Source organism: Chiroxiphia lanceolata, chromosome W (assembly GCF_009829145.1).
Source record: "Chiroxiphia lanceolata isolate bChiLan1 chromosome W, bChiLan1.pri, whole genome shotgun sequence".
NCBI lineage: Eukaryota > Metazoa > Chordata > Aves > Passeriformes > Pipridae > Chiroxiphia > Chiroxiphia lanceolata.
Window position 1 is genome coordinate 7,403,256 of NC_045670.1, and position 21,477 is coordinate 7,424,732.

Here is a 21,477-nt window from a genome sequence, read left to right on the forward strand (position 1 = left end):
TTTTGCTAGGAACCAGCATGTTGCTGCATATGGTTCAGGTCTTGTTTAATGTTAAATGACTATTTAAGACCATTACCCAGAGATCTGCCTTGAGGCTGGATAGTTCTGAGTGGCAGGGGGTATGGGATAGTATGGGCATACCTAGGACAATGGGCACCTCCAGTGTTTTGGAACTTCACCCCTAAACAAGTGCAGAATCCTGAAAAACTAGTAAAATATTTTGAAAAAGTGTCCTATCACCCTGGCAGTCCCGGAAAGACACAAATCACTGCAATGTGCTGGGACCTGGCCCTGGCCTACAGCCATGTTCAACACTACTTGGTACACTCGAGGAAAAAAAGATCTCTGGATCTGACAACAAAATCGAGAGGCACTGCAGCTATTCCAACTCTGGCAATAAGCACTGTAGTTTGAACCAGAGAGCCAACCTGTGCTGGCATCAGTTGCCCCTATACACAAGATGAAATTGACACGAAAGGCACCTCATTTAGTAAAGGAGGGCAAGGAGAGTGAAGCAGGGTCGTCATAGAAACAGGAGGAAGAGGCAGAACAAGATGAAGAGGTAACCACTTGATCCTTGTCATTGAGTGAGCTGTGGGAGATTGGAAAATATTTCAGCAGTCATCCAGATAAGCCCATTATCACCTGGTTGCTCTGATGGTGGGATAATGAGGCTAGCAGTTCGGAATTGCAGGGTGAGGAAACCAAGTAGCTGGGCTAAGGAAGCAGGCATTGACAAAGTGATGGGAAGAGGGACATGAGTCCTTAGTCTCTAGAGGTGAGTCCTTTCAAGCTGACTGTGTTGGAGGCTGAAATCAACCTGACTGGGAATGAGTGGCAAAAGCACCCAATTGTGACTGGTCTAGAGGCTCTGTGCATCCTTGACATAGACTATCTCAGGAAAGGGTATTTCAAGGACCCAAAAGGGTACCAATGGGCTTTCAGTATAGCTGCCCTGGAGATGGGGGAATTTAAACAACTGTCTACCTTGCCTGGTCTCTCAAAGGACCCTTCTGTGTTTCTGGTTGCTGAAGGTCAAAGAACAAGTGTCGATTGCTACCACAACAGCGCACCGGCAGCAATATCACACCAGCCAAGACTCTGTGATTCCCATCCATAAGCTAATTCATCGACTGGAGAGCCAAGGAATGATCAGCAGGGCCCACAGGTCACAGTTTGCTTTCACTTGGGTGTCCAGTATACCTGGAATTGACTGCCCCAGGGGTAGAAACACAGCCTGACCATCTACCATGGACTGATCCAGACTGCATTGGAAAAAGGTGAAGCTCCAGGACACCTGCAATACATTAATGACATCATTATGTGGGGCAATAGAGCAGAAGTTTTTGAGAAAGGGAAGAAAATAGTCCAAATCTTCCTGAAAGCTGGTTTTGACATAAAACTAAGTAAAGTAGAGGGACCTGAAGAGGAGATTCAGTTTTTAGGAATAAAATGGCAAGATGGACATTGTCAGACTCCAATGGATATGATCAACAAAATAACAGCAATGTTTCCACCAACTAGTAAGAAAGAAACACAAAGTTTCTTAGGGTCGTGAGATTTTGGAGAATGCACATTCCAAATGAGTCTTATTGTCAGCCCTCTCTATCCAGTGCTCTGGAAGAAGAATGATTTCAAATGGGACCCTGAGCAATGACAAGCCTTTGTACAAATTCAAAAGGAATCAATGCAGTACCCCTCAGACCAGTCTGAACAGGGCAAGATGTAAAAAATGTGCTCTATACTGCATCCAGGGAGAATGGTCCTTCCTGGAGTCTCTGGCAGGAGTTGGGGATACAGGGGATCTAAAGCCGGCTATACTCCAACTGAAAAAGAGATAATGACAACCTATGAAGGGGTTTGAGCTGCTTCAGAAGTGTTTGGTACTGAAGCACAGCTCTTCTTGACACCCTAGTTACCTGGGTTAGATGTTCAAAGGGAGGGTCTCCTCTACACATCATGCAACTGATGCTACATGAAATAAGTGGGTTGCACTGATCACACAATGAACTCGAATAGAAAACCCCAGTTGTCCAAGAATTTAGGAAGTGATCATGGACTATCCAGAAGGCAAAGATTTTGAAATGTCACCAGAGGAGGAGGTGACATACTGAAGAGGTCCCACTGTATATTAAATTACCAGAGAGTGAGAAGCAATATGCTTTGTTTACTGATAGGTCCTGCTTTATTGTGGGAAAGCATTGGAGATGGAAAGCAGATATATGGAGTCCCCTATTGAGGTGCTTGTTTTGCATGAACCCCACTACGCACACCAAGGGGTGCAAGAGCAGAATAAACTTTATTACAAAGGGCATCAGTTTAAATACAGTGTTTAAATCGTGTCACATGATCTTTCAACCAATGACATTATAGTATTTCATTGAGCATGCGTGAGAGCCCGGAAAACTACAAGTCCCAAAATCCTTTGCTAGATTCTTCCTGAAACATGAACCGTTACAACTCCCCTTTCCTTATATAAACAGTACACTTCTTAAACATTTTTTATCATAACCAATCTTGTCTTAACCATATATAAAAACCAGGGCCTATTGTGATAAGACCTTTATTGAACTGTTGATAACTTTATTGGTTCATGCAATATTCCAAGCAACCTTAAATTACCCTGGTGTAGTGATTTGGACTTTGTTTTCCCCAGAGGATAAGAAAAGTGGTAGACCCCAAGGGGTGGAAACCCCTGGAAGTTTTGAAATTCTGTCCAATAAGCACTCCTGCAAAAAATGTAAACATATCACAACCAGACCGGAAGAGAAGAGTTGTAGTTTTTAGGTTAGAAGAAGTAGTCATGTTGTGAACCACGAGAGGAAGGGGTTCTGAGCCCCTCGGGGCCTCTGGGCCCCCCCCCCAGCCCCAGTTGGGGGCTACAGAGACTTGGAACAGTGTTGAGCTGGACTATGTATCTGTAGCTATGAACTGGGGAATGGTTCTTCAATGTGAGCAGAGACAGCAGCAGCAGACCAGCACTGACCGGAGGAAAAGCAGCGGCACAGAGTCAAAAGATAAGAGAGCAGCAAAACAACCATGCAGCAAAGCAGGCAGAACTTCTGCAAACCTGAGAGAGAAAGAACGGCAGCGGAGAACAGAACTAAGTTCTACAGAGAGAAAGCTTGGGGGTAAGAACTGTAAAACTCCCCTAAACTTCCTTGGAGATCTCTCCAAAAATGGAGGGAGGTGGACTCTTACTGATTAGAAGTCCTAGATGGAGTAAAGGAGCTAAGAAGCTCAGTCGTCCTGAGAGCTCAGCCAGGACGGTGTGTGGAGGTTGACCTTGAGGCCCTCCCTTGCTGCAAGCTACAAAGAAGCTCGCAACCATCTTTGAGGCAGGGCACAGGAGTTCTGCAAGGGGCTGAGTCCCCCGAAGATAAGGACTGTCGCGAAGACCCCCTGTGCTTCGTGATATGACGTGGTGATAGCGCCCTTGTCCTGGGAAACGCAGCCCATGGAAGACCACTCGTTTGGAGAGACGAGTGACCGAGGGGGATACCCCCTCGTGTGTACTGGCAGAGATCCAGCTATCAGCTGCTGCAAGAAACAGAAGAGACAGAGAACCTGCTGCCTTAGAAGATGCTGCTGTTTAGTGACTGTTACTCTGAAGAAACTGCTACCCTGAGAGACTGGAAGGGATCTGTCCTTCTTTCCCTCCTGGACTTTTATTTGGAGGGGAGAAGAGATCTGATCCATTGTAAATACTATATGTCATAGTAGAGATAGCTAAGGTTGTATATAATGTATTGTAGTATTTATTTGTACAGTCATTGTAATATATTCCCTTTCCCCCATTCTGAGTCTGGTTGTGTTTTGTCTGGAAAAACCCATCTCACATTAGGTTGAGATGTGGGAGGGGGAATAGAGGTAGAGAACTGGATTTTGGGCTGTCTCAAACCATGACACCTGGGTTTGTAGATATGTAAGACCTTTTATTTGAGGGTGATTTTTGTGTGATTGGGTAAAGGCATCATCTTTATTTGAAAGGAAAATGTGTTAGGTTGTGGATGTTGTGTTTGCTTGTGATTGAGGTAGTATTTGTATGTTCATTTAATGCATCTTTATCATACAGTGTATTTGAGTTCACACACATACATATCTCACGCAACTATTCTCATTCACACCACGGTGACCATCGTCTCATTCTCTCCTCACACATGCGTATTAGAACCTTCTATTGTGTCTCCATTTAAATCACGGAGTTTTGGTTTTGTAGTGTTTGTTAGTTAGCATGTTTTTTCTGGTTTTGTTTTACCAATTATTGTTTCTTTGTGATTGTTCTTGTTTTGAAGAAGTGTTAATGTAGATTTACACATATAGGAAACAGACCCATATATCTCCTTCCCCCTTTTTTATTGTTGTTATAGCATGTTTCTTGATGTGTGGCGTGTTTTTTACTATTATTAGCTTTGTGAGTGAGTGCAGTATGTTGTGGAATGGAATATCTTCTGATTGGTGAGATATGTTTTAGTTTTTGTTGAATAATATACAGGATCATTGTTTGTGTTTATGGTTTTTGGAATTTCTTAAATTGCAAAACAATTAAGCTAGTATCTGATAATATCTTCTGCTTTTTTCTAGTGTGTGTTGTTGCATTAATGTATTTGGAATGTGTGTGAATGGATGTGCATTATGTAAAAGTTAGATTTTGTGTGACTAACATGGAATTATATGGTTTGTATTTTTACAAGTAAATGAGGATTAGTGAAATCTCGAAGGAAGGAGGCTTTGAGATGTGGAAGTCACTCTGTAGCATAGCATGAATCAGTTATAACATTCATAGGTTAATTACAAAACAAATGTTATGCGGATAGGAGTAGGTTCTAAAACTTGTACAGAACCTTGGTCCGAGGTCTGTACCTTATTGTTCCATTGTCCTGTGACAGGATTTATCCATGTCACCGCAGTCCTCTTTTGTTTGTCCAGATGCAGACGGTCTCGGTGTCCCGTTCATTTATCTCTTGTAGTTGTTCTTTATCTTGAAAAACAGCCTTGGTAAACATGTTAATAACGGTTCAGTCAGTTTTAGATGAAAAATGGGCAGGAATAGTTGTGAATCTGCAGTTTTTCTGTAGTTATGTCTAGGATTGGTTAAAGTTGGTGAATAGTTTGAAGGAATTGCAGCAAGTCATTTTGTGTTATAGTGTCTTTTATTTCAAAGTTGAATGTTTAGGGACGATCCTTTGCTGTTTAGTCCTCTTTCTATCCAAGATTTGTTCTATGGTTGGGTCTATTGATTTTTTTTTCCTCGAGTGCTTTGCAGTCCCATTTCTTGAATGATATTGGTTAGGACAATCATAATCAGTTTTAATTTAGTCTCTTAGGCAATTGGGATTTGCTATTTTTGCTTTTTTACTGACATTATATACACTTTTCTATGATAACAAATATTTTGAGAGTGTTTGAATGTAATAATTAACAAACAGTGAGGATGTTTGAAATTCTAATACCCGCTATAGCAGAAGGAATTCTACCTGAAAGTCAGTGTGGTTTCAGAGCCAACAGGAGTACCACAGACATGGTATTTGTTCTCAGATAGCTGCAAGAGAAGTGTAGGGAACAGAACAAAGGTCTCTATGTAACCTTTGTCAACCTCACTAAGGCTTTTGATACTGTGAACAGGAAAGGTCTATGGCATATTTTGGAACATTTAGGTTGTCCCCCCAAGTTCCTTAAAATGATCATCTCACTCCATGAGGATCAGCACGGCCAAGTCAGATATGACAATGCACTTTCTGAACCCTTTCTAATAACTAATGGTGTGAAACAAGGCTGCGTTCTTGCTCCAACTCTTTTCATAGTCTTTTTCAGCATGATGCTCAAAAGGGCCACGGCAGACCTCGATGATCAGGACGGTATCTACATTCGATATCGTACTGATGGAAGCCTTTTCAACCTAAGGCGACTGAAGGCCCACACCAGGACCTTAAACCATCTTGTCCGGGAGCTGCTTTATGCTGATGATGTCACCCTTGTTGCCCACACAGAAGCAGTTCTGCGGCGTTTAACATCCTGCTTTGCAGACACTGCTGAGCTCTTTGGGCTGGAAGTCAGCTTAAAGAAGACAGAAGTTCTCTATCAGTCGGCACCTCAGAAAGTCTTCCATCATCCCCATATCACTATTGACCAATCAGAGCTCAAATCAGTACAGCAGTTTAATTACCTAGGTAGCCTCATCTCCTCGGATGGTAAGATTGACGAAGAGTCAGACAACAGGTTAGCAAAGGCATATAGTGCTTTCAGAAGACTCCATAAAAGAGTTTGGTGAAATAAACACTTAAAGAAAAGTACCAAGATCAGTGTTTAGAGAGCCATAGTGCTGTCTACTCTCTTATACGGATATGAATCATGAGTCATCTACTGCCACCACCTGCATCTCCTAGAACACTTCCATCAACGCTGTCTCTGTACAGTCCTAAACATCCACTGGTCAGATTATGTGACTAATACATCTGTTCTAGAACAAGTAGCAATCACAAGTATTGAGGCCATGTTGCTGAGAACACAGCTGCGCTGGGCAGTGCACGTGTCAAGGATGAAGGACCACCGCCTCCCTAAGATCTTGTTTTATGGTGAACTTTCCACCGGCTGCCGCAAGAGAGGACTCCCAAAGAGAAGATACAAGGACTCCCTGAAACATCATCTCAGCCTTGACCATATTGATCAACATAACTGGTCTACTCTGACCTCCAATCGGGAGGTCTGGAGACACACTCTCTATAACGCTTTTGAGAAAGCAGGTAGGATCACCCTTGAGGAGAAAAGACAGCGCAGAAAGAATCGTACCTTGCAGAGTGTACCACCTGGGTAGTCTTTCTGATGTGCCTTTTGCAACCAGGCTGGTCAGGGCTGCCGTGTAACCTAAAGGAACCAGCGAGCCTCCCCCGCCTCCATGGCAGCGGCCCGCACACTGCCCCCCGCCTCCATGGTCGGCAATGGCAGGAAGCCGGCGACTCGGTACGCTACCACTCTGGCTCCCGCCGACTCCGCGCCATCTTCCCCCATGCCACATCCCACCACGGGGGGGGGGGGCGCAGCCGCAAGCGACTCCGCGGTGACCTCGGCCACTGCGGCAAACACCGGTATGGTTGGCTGTACAGCCGCCGGGGCCACACCAGTGGTCCTGTACCATTCGACACGCAGTCCCGCGGCAACTCCGGTTGGCAACTGAGCCCCTGCTGCAGGGACCAGGTTCACCGTGGCGGGAAACCAAGCGACCGCGTGCGTGGGAGGGGTAAGTGCCACGCCCGACCCTGCGCATGGCCACGCAGTCGCGGTGGCGGCCAGGGAGGGAGTGGAAAACAGAGTACATGGCTCTGGTGTAAACTCAGTGCCACGCGTTTCTACACTACCCGCTGCCTCTGCCCCCCTTCTCTCCCCCTCCCACGGAATTCCCCCCATACCATCACTGCCTTGCCATGCAGTCGGGGGGGGGGTTGGGGTTGCAGTGGGGCTGGGGGTAAAAAAGTCCGTTGTCCCGACTGTGTTTGTTCTTTTATAATGTGAGTTCAGGGCAACCATAACTTCTTTCCATGCTACTAAGTTCTTGAGAGCTTCCATATCACCTTCACTTGTTTTTTCAATTAACCTGCTCCCAATTTTTCTCAAAGATAGCACCTGTTGAATTCCAGTTAAAGGTAGAGCCGGTTCATTTATGGAAATCCAATACAATAAATCCCATAATTTGCTTTTTTCTATGTTTCTGTTCTGTTCTTGTAAAAAGTGGGTAATTGCTTCAGCTGTCTGTTTAATTTCCGGAGAAATCCTCTCCTTTCAGGAATATCACCTTCTCATCTCGCTAGATTTTTTAGGTTACCTCTGTGTGCTGAAGCTGAAGTTTTCTTCTGTTGTCCTTTTTCGTCCTTTTTTCTTCCTGTTTTGACCTGTTTTGCAGAAGTAACCAAGTGCGCTGAATTCTTCCTTTTTCCTTTTGATTCTAGTGAGATGGAACACCCCCGGCAGACATCCCACAGCTGTTGCTCCTGGTTTCCAATGCCTGTTTAAAGTCCCAGAAAATTGGGCACCATTTGAGGTGCTTGTTTTGCACGAACCCCACTACTCACACCAAGGGGTGCGAGAGCAGAATAAACTTTATTACAAAGGGCATCAGTTTAAATACAGTGTTTAAATCGTGTCACATGATCTTTCAACCAATGACATTATAGTATTTCATTGAGCATGCATGAGAGCCCGGAAAACTACAAGTCTCAAAATCCTTTGCTAGATTCTTCCTGAAACATGAACCATTACACTCTATGACAAGTCACAGAAACTGGTGAAGGAGAAGGTGAATCGAGTCAGTTTGTAGAGGTTAAAGCCATCCAGTTGGCCTTGGACATTCCTGAATGAGAAAAATGGTCAATGCTTCATCTCTATACTGACTCATGGATGGTGGTAAATGCCCTGTGGGGGTGGTTGCAGAAATGGAAGCAGAATAACTGGCAGCATAGGGGTAAACCCATGTGGGCTGTTGCATTGTGGCAAGATATTGCTGCCTAGGTGAAGAACCTGGTTGTGAGGGTACGTCACGTAGATGCTCGTGTACCCAAAAATTGGGCCACTGAAGAACATTGGAACAACCAGCTAGGATTGAAGTGGCTCAGGTGGATTTGGATTGGCAACATAAGGGTGAATTATTTCTAGCTCAGTGAGACAGTTGACCCAAACTGGTTTAAGGGATATTATTAGTAACATTATTATACTTCACTTTGTTTCAGTTATTAAACTATCCTCAACCCATGAGTTTTGGGTTTTTTTCCCCACAATTCTCCTCCCTATTCCACCATAGGGCAGAGGGGGAAGTGAGCGAGCAACTGTGTAGTACTTAGTTGCCAGTTGGGGTTAAACTCTCCAGGAAGAGCATGTATGCACAGTTCTGCGGCAGAATGTTTAAAGTATGTGGCCAATCTGTGGCATGTACACCCAAAGAAGGTGTGACCAGCTATAAGAATCAGCTAAACTTGAGTATGGAGACCCAGAAGTGCCAGCAAGCTCAGGAAAAGAACTGATTGGAAGAATATTGCTGGACATGGAAGAATATTGCTGGACATAGAAGAATGGAACGCATTGTTCTGCAACAATCATTGACTCAGAATAAATGCATCAGTAAAATCATCAGTAGTGAAATGACAGATCCTGGTGTTTTTTTATTCTCTTGTGGATTTTATTACTTAGACATTGTTATTGACATTTTTATTATTCCATTTAATGCATCTTGAATCTATCTGTACATAAAAAATATACTGGACAATTGCATTTTCATACTGTTTCATAACTCTTGTGAACATTAAATTGTTTGCCAAGATGAGTGTTGAAGGTTATCAATACAGAGCTTTATATGACTACAAATAGAGCGAGAAGAAGACATTGACTTGCACTTAGGAGATATATTAACTGTGAATAAAGGTACCTTACCAACACTTGGATTCAGTGAAGGGGAAGAAGCAAAGTCTGAGAAAATTGGTTGGTTTAATGGCTTTAATGAAACCACAGGATAGAGAGGGGATTTTCCATGAACTTTTGTAGAGTACATTGGAAGAAAAAATATCTCCCCCTACTCCAAAGCCTTGTCCTCGTCGATCCCTTCCTGTAGCACAAAGTCCTGCAAAAGTTGAAGCAGAGAGTGAACAACAAGATTAGTACTGTTCTCCAAAGACTTGTGTGTGTGTCCCACATTTTTCAGGTATTTTTGTTTCAAAGACTTGCATGACCATACATTTACATATATAATACATGCTGGTCAACTTTTTTAGTGCATACCTCATTTCAGTCAGTTAAGAATTGTTTCTGCTTCATACAGTTCATACACTGTAATTTCATGTGCTTAGTCTCTGTGGTGCCTTACTGTAAGGTACATCTCACAGGTTGGAAAGTATGCTTATAATTCACAACTGTAAAGACTTAAATGCAAAATGAGCAGGGCAGCATTTATTTTAGGTTTCTAAGAAGCTGATGGAAGTGTCTTCCTCTATGTTTTATCAAACTCACTATTGAGAAACTTGGTGAATCTGACAATACAAATTCCAAATAAACAGTATGTTCCTATAATAAATCTATTGCTAACAGTAAAAAATATGTACTTTGTCATAGAGGTTTACATGTGACATTAAAAGTAAGAGCAAGCATTTAAAACTGAACAATGAAATGATAATAGAGAAATTCAGATTTAACTTTTTGTTTTGAGATAGGGCGTGAGGTAGCAAAAAATAGCACTTATATAAACAAAGGAAGATATTTCCATTGTTTAAACATAAGTTGCTTTCTAACCTACATTTACAGCATTATGTTGGATAGAGCTCAGATTTCAATCAGAACTCTTCTTTTAGTAGAAGAAAGAGTCTTCAGAATTGGAAAAACTTTAGGTTAAAAAAACCCAAACAAACCAAAGCAAAACCAAACCTTCCTCAAAGTAATTTGTCTGCTTTACCTACCTGACATTCAGATATTTTGTGTTTACATATCAACAAGCCAAGTCCATCTCAGGATAGATTTTATGTTGGTCTTTCACTTCTCAGAAGTTTAGAATGCCTTATTGTAAGGTGATAGATAAGGCCACACAAAAGAAAAAAAAGGCTCCTGATGGTTTCCTGGAAAAACCCTGTACCTGGGGAGACATTCTCAGAAACTGATAAAAGGATTAAAAGGAAGAAAGGAGTGATATGGAGATAACATTTTTTCCTGAACATCCTGGTGGCAGGGAACTTGGGAAGTAGACCCTTGGGCTTATTTCATTTGTCTATCACCCCAAAAATTAGTTTATTGACTATAGACACTCAAACTGCCCAAAGAAAAAGGTATAAAAAGAAATTGGACATAAGAAAAAATCAGGGAGAAGTTCCATCAATGCTGCAGAGGTAACCAATGGGCTACCTTTTCTCCCTCCACCTTCTCGGGATGCTGTGGGGTGAGCGCTTTATACATATACACTAATTTTACTTTTGCTCCATAGTACTTTAAAATTTTTACTTATTACTTCATTGTAAGTTGCTTTTGATTTAGCATGTGTACCTATGCTTTGTATTATTATTATTACTACTACATAGTTTAAGTGTGCTTTTTTTTTGCAGTTAGACCCTATTCCAGACACAGCGAATCCCATAAATTGTCATAAATTTGTATTTATAAATGGGTTATTTCATGAACTGTTAGAGTGGGTCCATTTTTAGGTGCTGACAGTTTCATCGACAGCGAAATAACTCATAGGAAAAACCTGCTGAGGGGTTTTTCTACCGCTATTAAGTACAGTCCCTATATATAAAAGGTATCAAATGTCCTGTCCATCTCGGTGAATCTGTTAAGCGAAGAGTCTCATTAGGTGAGATGCTAACAGACTGATTTGAATATTAAAAGGCTTTGATCTCCTGGGGGACACTGATAGCCAAAAAAAAATTAATACAGGTTGGACAGAAAGTTCTTCTTTTCTGCCCCTTTTCACGTGACACTTATATTGCTTCAACATCTAATACTTCTTAAATTCTTAGTATTAAATTCTTAGTATTTCTAACTGTAGGAAATACAGGTTGTAGTATGTGATCCTGATTCTCAAAGTGGCACCATAGTTCTAGATAGTAACATCATCCTCTCCCTCCATATGTTTGCAACATCACTTGTGGATTTATGATATCAGTTTATCAACTTCCATCCCACTTTACCTAAGAGTTTATATTCTGCTGTGCTGATAATCAAAGAAGATAAGAATGAAAATGTAAAAACTTGTATGGGGAAATCAAGTGGAAACCTGGCAGAAGTATTTCTAGGTTGGCAGGAGCTTAATAAATATATGAATTGTTTAACATAGGGATATCCTTAAGCACTCAAGAATTGCTTGTAAGTATGTAATGTCTAGGTGTATATTGTTAGAATGAAGGTGGGGGCAGATGGGGATGTAGTGACATTTTAGGTTATACTATCCCTAATTCTTAAGTCCTCAAACTCTTCAACCTCTAGTCACTCTTGCCTTAGGAGACCGCAGAGAAAAAAGACTCCAGGCCAATTTAGTGCATAAGATAAGATAAAGAGAGTAGGTCCTTTAATCTCAGACATGAGGCCCAGGGAATACATGACGTGTGCCTCTAGACAGTGGTTCTATGATTTTATAATAAGGTCCATCCAATCCCAGATCTATCCACCCCCGGTTCTGCCCCCTGACATGCCCCTTCGGGAAATGGGTTTGGGGTCTTTGGGATCCCTTCTTCCTCATCTTCATCTTCTTTGCAGCACGCACAGTCCTTGGAGTTCCTCCGAAGTTCTGGACCTGAAGGTCGCTGTGTCTGTGTGATATCATCTGGTCCAGACCCTAGGTTGTTTTTCTACACTTCTACCTTGAAAAGAATACTAAACACGCTAACGGAATTTAGAGATTGATATGGAATGGGGTAACAGAGTGTGTGTAACTACTATGTTAAGGGTAAGGGATATAATACAGCTACATTAAAATCTACATTTACTACACAACTACTTCTAAAATCTACAAAAGTTAAAAAAACCCAAAAAACTCTGAGGCATCAGTCCCCCCTTTAGAGATGGACAAAACTCAATCTTGTCCAACCTCTACCACCTATACTTAACATTATTCCAGTAAGATGACTAACACCTACAACACTAACCATACAATAAGCTATTATGCAGATCTAACACTATATGCAACTAACATGAATAGTTGTTTTATCCAGGTTCAAATTTGGTAGCCATGAAGTAAGTTTATAGAAGATATCTCTGTAAACCTAATGTGACAGTCTCAGGAATTGCCCAATGTAGGATTTAAACTTGTAGCCAAATTTTAGCCAAATCTATAGTGCAAATACAGCACTCACTTTCATAAAGAATATTGGGTGCATTTTACTAAAACCAAATGTAAATTTTGGTTCTAAACCTAATCCATAGTTACTGGTGGTATTAGATAATACACACAGAAAAATAGTTCAAACATAATTTTCAGAGTTTGTAACAGTTTCTGTTGTTTCACTTGTCTCAAGTCACAGATCTATAGGCCAGTTAGGAGCTTACCAGCTCCCTGGCACTGCCAGCAGCTCATCCCAGAGGCCTTGCACTCTCCGGACAGATTCCAGGCCTGTCTGGGGGGGACAGGCCTCCCTGCCACAGTCTGCCCCAGACTACAGTCGATCATCTTTATCTCATGGAGTGTTAGTGCAGGTACCTCTTGCCTCCACAGATAAAAGTATCCTTATGTATTGGGTTAGGTGCACTCATGTATATGGTTTCTTGTTAGATTGATTCTGAAAATGGGGTATTTGCTTTTGAGAGGAAACACTACTCTTGTATAATTCCTTGATTTTAATATTAATGTGCACTGATCACGTAACATTGGTTGTTTTCTTAACCTACCTGCAGATGTGGTTGTCTCCATCATATGTAACTGCAGAATAAACATGCCTCAACACCGGTAGGTCATCTTGAGAGGCAGAGGGTGGAAAGAAAATCTGATTCTTCATTTATGCATGCTGCGGTGAAGTAACAGTCATCCAAGGCTTTGATGCATTTATTGCTTTAAACTCAAAGTAGTACTTTATAACTTGCTTGGTTTCTGTACTCATGTTTGTTTGATGCTTCTGTTCACAACCCCATGCTGTTAGCTGACCACAGTGCTGCACTGAAAAATTCTGGTTTTAATCTTGCAGTTTCCAAGCCTGTCCTGGGACTGTGTTCATAACAGACCTTTATGGAAGTTTCAGCTGCTGGGAGTTACTCTAAAATTCTGCTGCAGGTTTAGGGGGCTCTGTTTAAATGTAGGCTTTTCTGCTTCTTTGGGATGAAATGGTGCCCCAAGCCTTAGTGACTAGATCACTCCTAAACTGAAGTTTATTTCCTTTAGATGGAGTACTATTTACATATAATGTGTTTATTTTTAACAACTTGGGACTGAGGATTTGAAACAAGAAAATGTGATAATTTAACTGGGAATCTTATTCTCGAAGTCTGCACACATGATCCTGCCACACTCCAAAATGTTTAAGAATCAATTTGCAATCCAGCTATCTATTTTTCTGATTTAAAAAAAAAAGTTCCCATACCTCCTTTTGAATTAAAGATTTAGGGCTTCATGTAAAAGGTTAGGCACCTTCAGTAATGCTCTAGGATCAGGAATTAGACCTCCTTCAACAGAAGTAGGGGTTTTTTTCTTTATAATTACTTTCTAATAATTTAAATAATCTTAAATACTTATTTATTCTGAATTCCTTTTTTCCCCTGGCCTTGTTGAGCTTGATCATTTGTTCATCAGTGTCTGGATTCTTTTGCATTAGATCAAATTTACAATATTTAGGCACAATGCTGCAGGTACTCATACACAAATAATTGTAGGCATCTAAATAGACTGGGCAGTCAATGAGGTTAGTGACATGGGCAGAGTTGTTCATTAAGCCAGCGTCTTATGCAATCACAGTCTTACTTATAGGGGACTCTTTAAGTATTAAAAGTTAATTTGAAAACAAATAAAACTGTTGATGATCTCAAATTCTATTAAAATATTTATTTATTACTATTGGGTCAAATCTTTCCACAGATTTTTATTTTATTGGTGACCCATTTAAATTTCTAGAACCATTGGTCAAGACCAGAACTGGGGCTCTTTGAATGAAATTTTAGGACTGTTGCATTTTGCCTGTCATACCCTTACCTTTGTCAATGAAATAGTAGATTTAGTCTAAGATTGTGGGGCTTTTTATAATTGTATCTGAAAAGATATGAAAATTAAGGGGATACAAGAGGCCCAGGTAGTTTCTAGCACATTTCAGTTTCAGGCCTGGTGCAAGTCAGAGGTATAGCAAGGCAGATTTAATTCCTGTTGCTGGTGTGAGGCTCTCACTGCCTGTATTGGGGCTACAGGGGGGACTTCTGTGAGAAGCTGCTAGAAGCTTCCCCTATGTCCGATAGAGCCAATGCCAGTTAGTTCCACAACAGACCCACTGCTGGCCAAGGCTGAACCAATCAGCAACGGTGGTAGTACCCATGATAACATATTTAAGAAGGGGAAAGAAGTTACTTCATGGAAGGAATTGTGACCAGAGAGGAGTGAGAATATGTGAAACAACTCTACAAACACAAAGGTCAGTGAAGAAGGAGGGGGAGGAGGTACTCCAGGCACTGGAGCAGGGATTCCCCTGCTGCAGCCTGTAGTGAAGACTATGGTGAGGCTGGCTGTCCTCCTGCACCCCATGGAGGTCCACAGTAGAGCAGCAGGTATCCACCTGCAGCCCGTGGAGGAGCCCTCATCGGAGCAGGTGCATGCCTGAAGGAGGTTGTGACCCTGTGGGAAACCTGCACTGGAGGAGGTTTGCTAGCAGAACCTGTGGACCCTTGAACAGAGGAGCCCACATTGAAATAGGTTTGCTGGCAGGACTTATGACCCCATGGTGGACCCACGCTAGAGCAGTTTGTTCCTGAAGGACTGCACCCTGTGGAAAGGACCCACACTGGAGTAGTTTGTAAAAAACTGTAGCCTGTGGGAAGGACTCACGTCAGAGAAGTTCATGGAGAGCTGTCTCCCATGGGACGGACCGCACATTGGAGCAGAGGAAGGAGTCCTTCCCCCTGAGAAGGAAGCAGTGGCAGAAACATGTGATGAACAGACTGCAACCCCTGTCCCCCTGCACCGCTGGGGGGAGGAGGTAGAGAATTGGGAATAAAGTTAAGCCTGGGAGTAAGGGAGGGGTAGGGAGAAGATGTTTTTAAGATTTGTTTTAGTTGTCATTACACTACTCAGATTTCATTGGTAATAATTTCAATTACTTTCCCCAAGTCAATTCCATTTTACCTATGACAGTAATTGGTGAGTGATCTCTCCCTGTCCTTATCTCAACTCATGAACCTTTTGTTATATTTCCTCTCCCTTGTTCAGCTGAGGAGGGGGAGTGATAAAACAGCTTTGGTGGGTACCTGGCATCTAGTCAAGGTCATACCACTACACTACCTTTTTCCTTTGTATCTTGAAATGCTTTCTTTTTTAAATTGGAGCTAGTAGGGTTGGTTCCTCTCACTTAACCCTGTCTTGCCCAACTACTTTTGAAAATTAAAAGTGTCCTGAGACCAGTTGTGATTTGTGAACTTTGATTCAGCTCATACAGCTGCATATATTTAGAGTTGGTTCATACAGTATTGTTCTTCTACTCGGTTTGTGAAAGCTGATCTTAAGCAGACTTTGGAGCATAAAGTTTTGAGTTATTGACAGAAATATTTTCTGATTTAATTTGGAATTCTAAATTATTACTTTGAAATGAAGGTCAGATTGCAGAAGGCAGACCATAACTTTATATCAATAAATCTGTCTGGTTTGATGTTTTGGTGCTGTCATGGTTTGAGAGCTCCAAAAATCCAATTCCCTAGTCCAAACCCCCTCCCACATCTCAACCCCGTGTGAGATGGATTTCCAGACACTACAAGAGACTCAAAATGGGGGAAAGGGAATATATATTACAATGACTATACAAAATAAATACTACAATACATTATATACAATCTTAGCTATCTCTACCATGACATAAAAGTATTTACAATGGATCAAATCTCTTCTCCCCTCCAAATAAAAGTCCAGGAGGGAAGAAGGAAAAGATCCTTTCTACTTTCAGAGCAGCAGTCTCTCTAGGGCAGCAGTCTCTCTGTTTCGCTCTTCCATGCAGCATCTGTAGCTGGATCTCTGCCAGTACACACGAGGGGGTATCCAAACCCCTCGGCCCATCGTCTCCAAGCAAGGGTCTTCTCTTCCATAGGCTGTGTTCACCGGGACAAGGGTCACTTCACTATGTCATATCACGAAGCTCAGGGGTCTTCGTGATGGTCCCTATCTTCAGGGGATTCAAATTCCCCATTGCAGAGTTCTGTGTTCTGTCTCAAGCAGCAGGGGGGGGGCCAAGGTCACCCCCTTCGCATTCCTTCTCTGAGCTTTTCAACTCTTTTCTGCAGTGCTGCTGCAGTTTTAGGACTTCCATTCAGTAGGAGTCTATCCTCTCCACTTAGGAAAGGTCACAAAAGGAGTTTGGGGGTTTTTGATTCAGTTCTTCCCCCAGAACTCTGTCTCTGTCTGTAGAGCTTAGTCTTGTTCTCTCTCTCTGCTACTGGCTCTCTTTCTCTCTTGAACAACTCTATGTCTTCCTTGGCTGCATGCTGTTTGCTGCTCCTTATCTCTTCTGTCTCTCTGCCACCACTCTCTGGACGCTGCTCCTGCTGCTTCTTACAGTGGAGAAAACTTCTTTAGCTTTCCAGCTACAGGTACTTAGCCCAGTTCTAACTACAGGTACTTAGCCCCCTGGGGGTTGGGGGGACCAGAGCCCCCCAGGGGGGCTCCTGCCCTTTCTCCTCGTGGCCTTACAACATGGCCACTCTTCCAACAACCACCACTACCTTTCTTCTCTTCCAGTCTGTTTGTGATATGTTTATATTTTGCAGAAGCGCTCATTGGGTAAAACCTCAAGGGTTACCACCCCCTGGGGTTTTACCATTTTATAACTCCAGGGGGAAAACTGTTTCCCCTCACCACAGGTGTTTTCTGTAACTTCCTGTGTAACTTAAAAGTGTTGTGTATGTTGACACTTTGTACCATTTCAGTTGGTTTATAGTCTAAAAATCCAAAGCTTTTCCTTCTCATAATGTAACTATAACATAGTTTTCTTAAAAAAAAAAAAAACACAAAAAACACAAATAAAAAACCTAACCCCAAACTTTCTTTACACTTTTCTCTTAGAACAGATTCAGATCAGCAAATTAGACAAAGATAATGATGCAAAACCCTAGTTTTTCAAAGACCAGGTTATGCAATGGTCTGACAAAGATACAAACTGACAGAGAGCAAAAAACCATTTGTGCATGGTTGAACTGAACATGCTGTAGGATCTGTTTCTTTAATTTTGATATAAAGTTAGTAGTGAGATTGTGTTTCTGAAAATTATTTACATTGGTAAAGTAGGGGACATAAGAGTGAATGGAATGCAGCCAACCTGGAACCTAAGTTATGAAGAAAACAGACATCATTTCTCCTCATTTAAGCAAATGGAAAAAGGAAATTATGGAGTGATGAGTCACTATCCCATTTGGTAAATGTATTTGTGGTTCAAATCAGAGAGTTTGGGTCCATTTGAAAAAGCACAGTTTGAGTGTAAACCTTTGTCCTGCTGGAGCTGTCAGAACTGTCCTGGAGTCATGAACAAGTCAGTTGCTTTTGACTTGCAATGAGAAATGGGGCAGATTCCTGCCAAGGACCCTCACCAGCTACTTGTGGTCATGTTTCTCAGTGTATGAGGCAAATTTCTAACTGCCAAATTCATGCATATGAAAACAATATTCTTGCCACCTGCTTTATTACTAATGAAAACAAAGATTTTGCAAGCTGCAATAAAGTAGCAACTTTTTGCAGAGCATTTTTTTCTCACAGTACTTAAGATCAGGACAATGCTAAGAAAGTATTTGTAAGTACCACAGGGAACAGAGCTATGCTTGTAAATGCTAGTTCAAATTGCAAAATAATGGTGGACATGGGTGGTTGCATGGTCTCATCTGCTGGTAGAAGAGGAAGGAGCTGCAAAACCAGTATCTTCCATATTGTGTTTTATTTCTGATGGGATAAGATTAAAGGTGAGAGAGAACTTTTGAGAAGAATATTTTAATTGACCAATTGTCATTTCTGGGAAAATATACTACTTTGGGCACACAGAACCTCCTTTTGATTCTCAAGGATGATCTCAACCCTGAAAAGGCTTGTGTGACTGAAATGCATTTTCCCCCAGCTATATCAATGTCTAAAAAAAAAGAAATCTGACTTTTCCTCACTCATTTTACTTTAAGAAAGTGAAAGAAGCAAACACTAATATCTTGATGCTGTAAGAAATATTTGTCTATTTTGTATTGCACCAATTTTAATATGCCTTTTTATAGTCACAACAATGGTATTATGTTGAGTGATTTTGCTTACCTTTCTTTAGCCTTCTGTAATACTGGTTCAGTCTGTTAATATCTCCTGCTGACATGAAAGTGCCTGGGACAGTTTTAAAGCAAGGCAAAGGTGAAGTAGCCTGCTCTTCTTCCTTGGAATCATCTTGATCTGTTCCTGTAGCTGTTATCTAGGAATATTTGGAAAAAAAATCCGACCGATTAACAAATAGTTCTTACTTAGGTTTGGATATGATAACATCAGTTTGTGAGTTTCAGCAACACATGGTGCTAAGTATTTGCCAAGAATGGATCATTATAAACTCCAATCAAATAACTGTGCCCACTTAAATAGTTGTGTGATGCCATATACACATACAGATTTTCTTGTGTGAAGGAACACGTGTTGTAACTGAAGCTGGTTGTGCACTCTTTCACATCTGTGTCTTGCTCCAAAGCTACTTCCCATGATGAACATCCACAAAATTGATCCAAAGGCTAGAATACTAAGAACTACTTTATTTTCACAGCTAAAAATGACAAGGGGAATTATAGAATTTTAAAGAAATATTTATTTCAACTGGAGAAGTATTTTAAGTCCTGAGAATACTTTGATGAGAATCTAGGCACTTATGATAATTTAAATAGAATTTTAGGCTTTAAAAAAAAGGTAAGAACTGTGGTTAATACTTGCTAACTTATATTCATGCTTTAGACAAAGTATGTCTAAAATGCAATCCTATTTTGTGTGTTCATAGAATGTTGAGGGATTGGAATGGACCATAAAAATCATCTAGTCCCAACCCCCCCTGCCATGTGCAGGGGTACCTCCCACTGGACCAGGTTGCTTAAGGCCTTATCCAACCTGACCTTGAACACTGCCAGGGTAGGGGCATCCACAACTTCCCCGGGCAACCCATGCCAGTGTCTCACCACCCTCACAGTAAAAAATTTCTTCCTAATATCTAACCTAAATTTCCCCTCTTTCAACTTGTACCCATTACTCCTTGTTTTATCACTACAGTTCCCGATGAAGAGTCTCTCTCTGGTTTCCCTGTAGGTCCCCTTCAGATACTGGAAGGTTGCTATGAGGTTTCCATGCAACCTTCTCTTCTCCTGGCTGAACAGCTCCAACTTTCTCAGCCTGTCTTCGTAGGGGAGGTGCTCCAGTCCTCTTATCAACTTTGTGGTCCTTCTCTGGACTTACTCCAACAGTTTCATATCCTTCTTATGGTGGGAACACAAGAACTGTACACAGTACTCCAGGTGGGGTCTCACAAGAAAAGAGGGGCAGAATCACCTCCTTTGACCTGATGGTCATGCTCCTTTGGATGCAGCCCAGGATTCAGTTGGCTTTCTGAGCTGTGAACACGCACTGCACTCATGTTGAGTTTTTCGTCAACCATCACCCCAAAATCTTTCTCTGCAGGTCAGCTCTCAATCACTTCTCTGCCCAACCTGTAAGCGTGCCTGGGATTGCCACGACCCACTTCACCAAAATTCACATCCCAATGTCTGAAGGTCCCACCACCTATTGCTTTCAATGTGGTTTTTAACAGTCCATCATACTGTTCAATTTTCCCAGTTGCTGGTGCATGATAGGGAATATGATATACCCGCTCAATACCGTGCTCTCTGGTCATGATGTTAATGAGACTTTTCTTGAAATGAGTCCCATTGTCCTACTCAATTCTTTCCAGGATACCACATCACCACAGGACTTGCTTTTCAAGGCCCAAGATTGTATTCCTGGCAGTGGCATGAGGCACAGGGTGTCTCCAGCCATCTAGTAGTTGTTTCCACCACTGTCAGCACATAGCACTTACCTTGGTGTTTTTTCAGGAGTATGATGTTGTAACCTAAAGAGACCGCGGAGAAAAAGACTCCAGGTCAATTTAGTATAAAAGATGAAAAGAGTTGGTCTGTGGTGGGGGAAAAAAAGTTTTCCCCCTGGAGTTAAAAAATGGTAACCCCCGAGGCGGTGGTGTCCCTTGGGGTTGAACCAATGAGCGCTCCTGCAAAATATAAACATATCACAACCAAACTGGAAAAGAAGGATGTTGTAGTTGTCGTTGGAAAGAAGTGGTCATGTTGTAGAGCCACGAGGAGAAGGGGCAGGAGCTCCTCTGAGGGGCCATGGCCCCCAACCCTGGCTGGGGTCATAGAAACTCAGAAACAGTGTTAAACTGGACTGAGGTCTGTAACTGAGAAGCTGGGAGTTTTTCTCCACTGAGAGTGGGCAGCAGGAGATACTGAAAAGCTGCGGCAGAGCAGCAGTGGACGGAGAACAGTGGCAAAGAGCCAAAAGAGATAAGAAGAAGCAACAAAACCGGCATTGCAACCAAGGAGGAGAGACACTGAGAGATGTCTGATGGAGACAGAGCATAACTAAGCTCTACAGAGAGAGAGAGTTTGGGGTAAGAACTGAAACAAATTCCCCAAACCCCTCTGAGACCTCCTAGAGAGGAGGAGGAGATGGACTCCTATTTGAGAGGAGTCTTGGAGTGCAGCATGCACCGGAGAGAGGAACTAAGAAGTTCAAGATGTCCCAAAACTGGACTGGGACAGCCAGACGGAATGCGGAGGGCGTGACCTTGC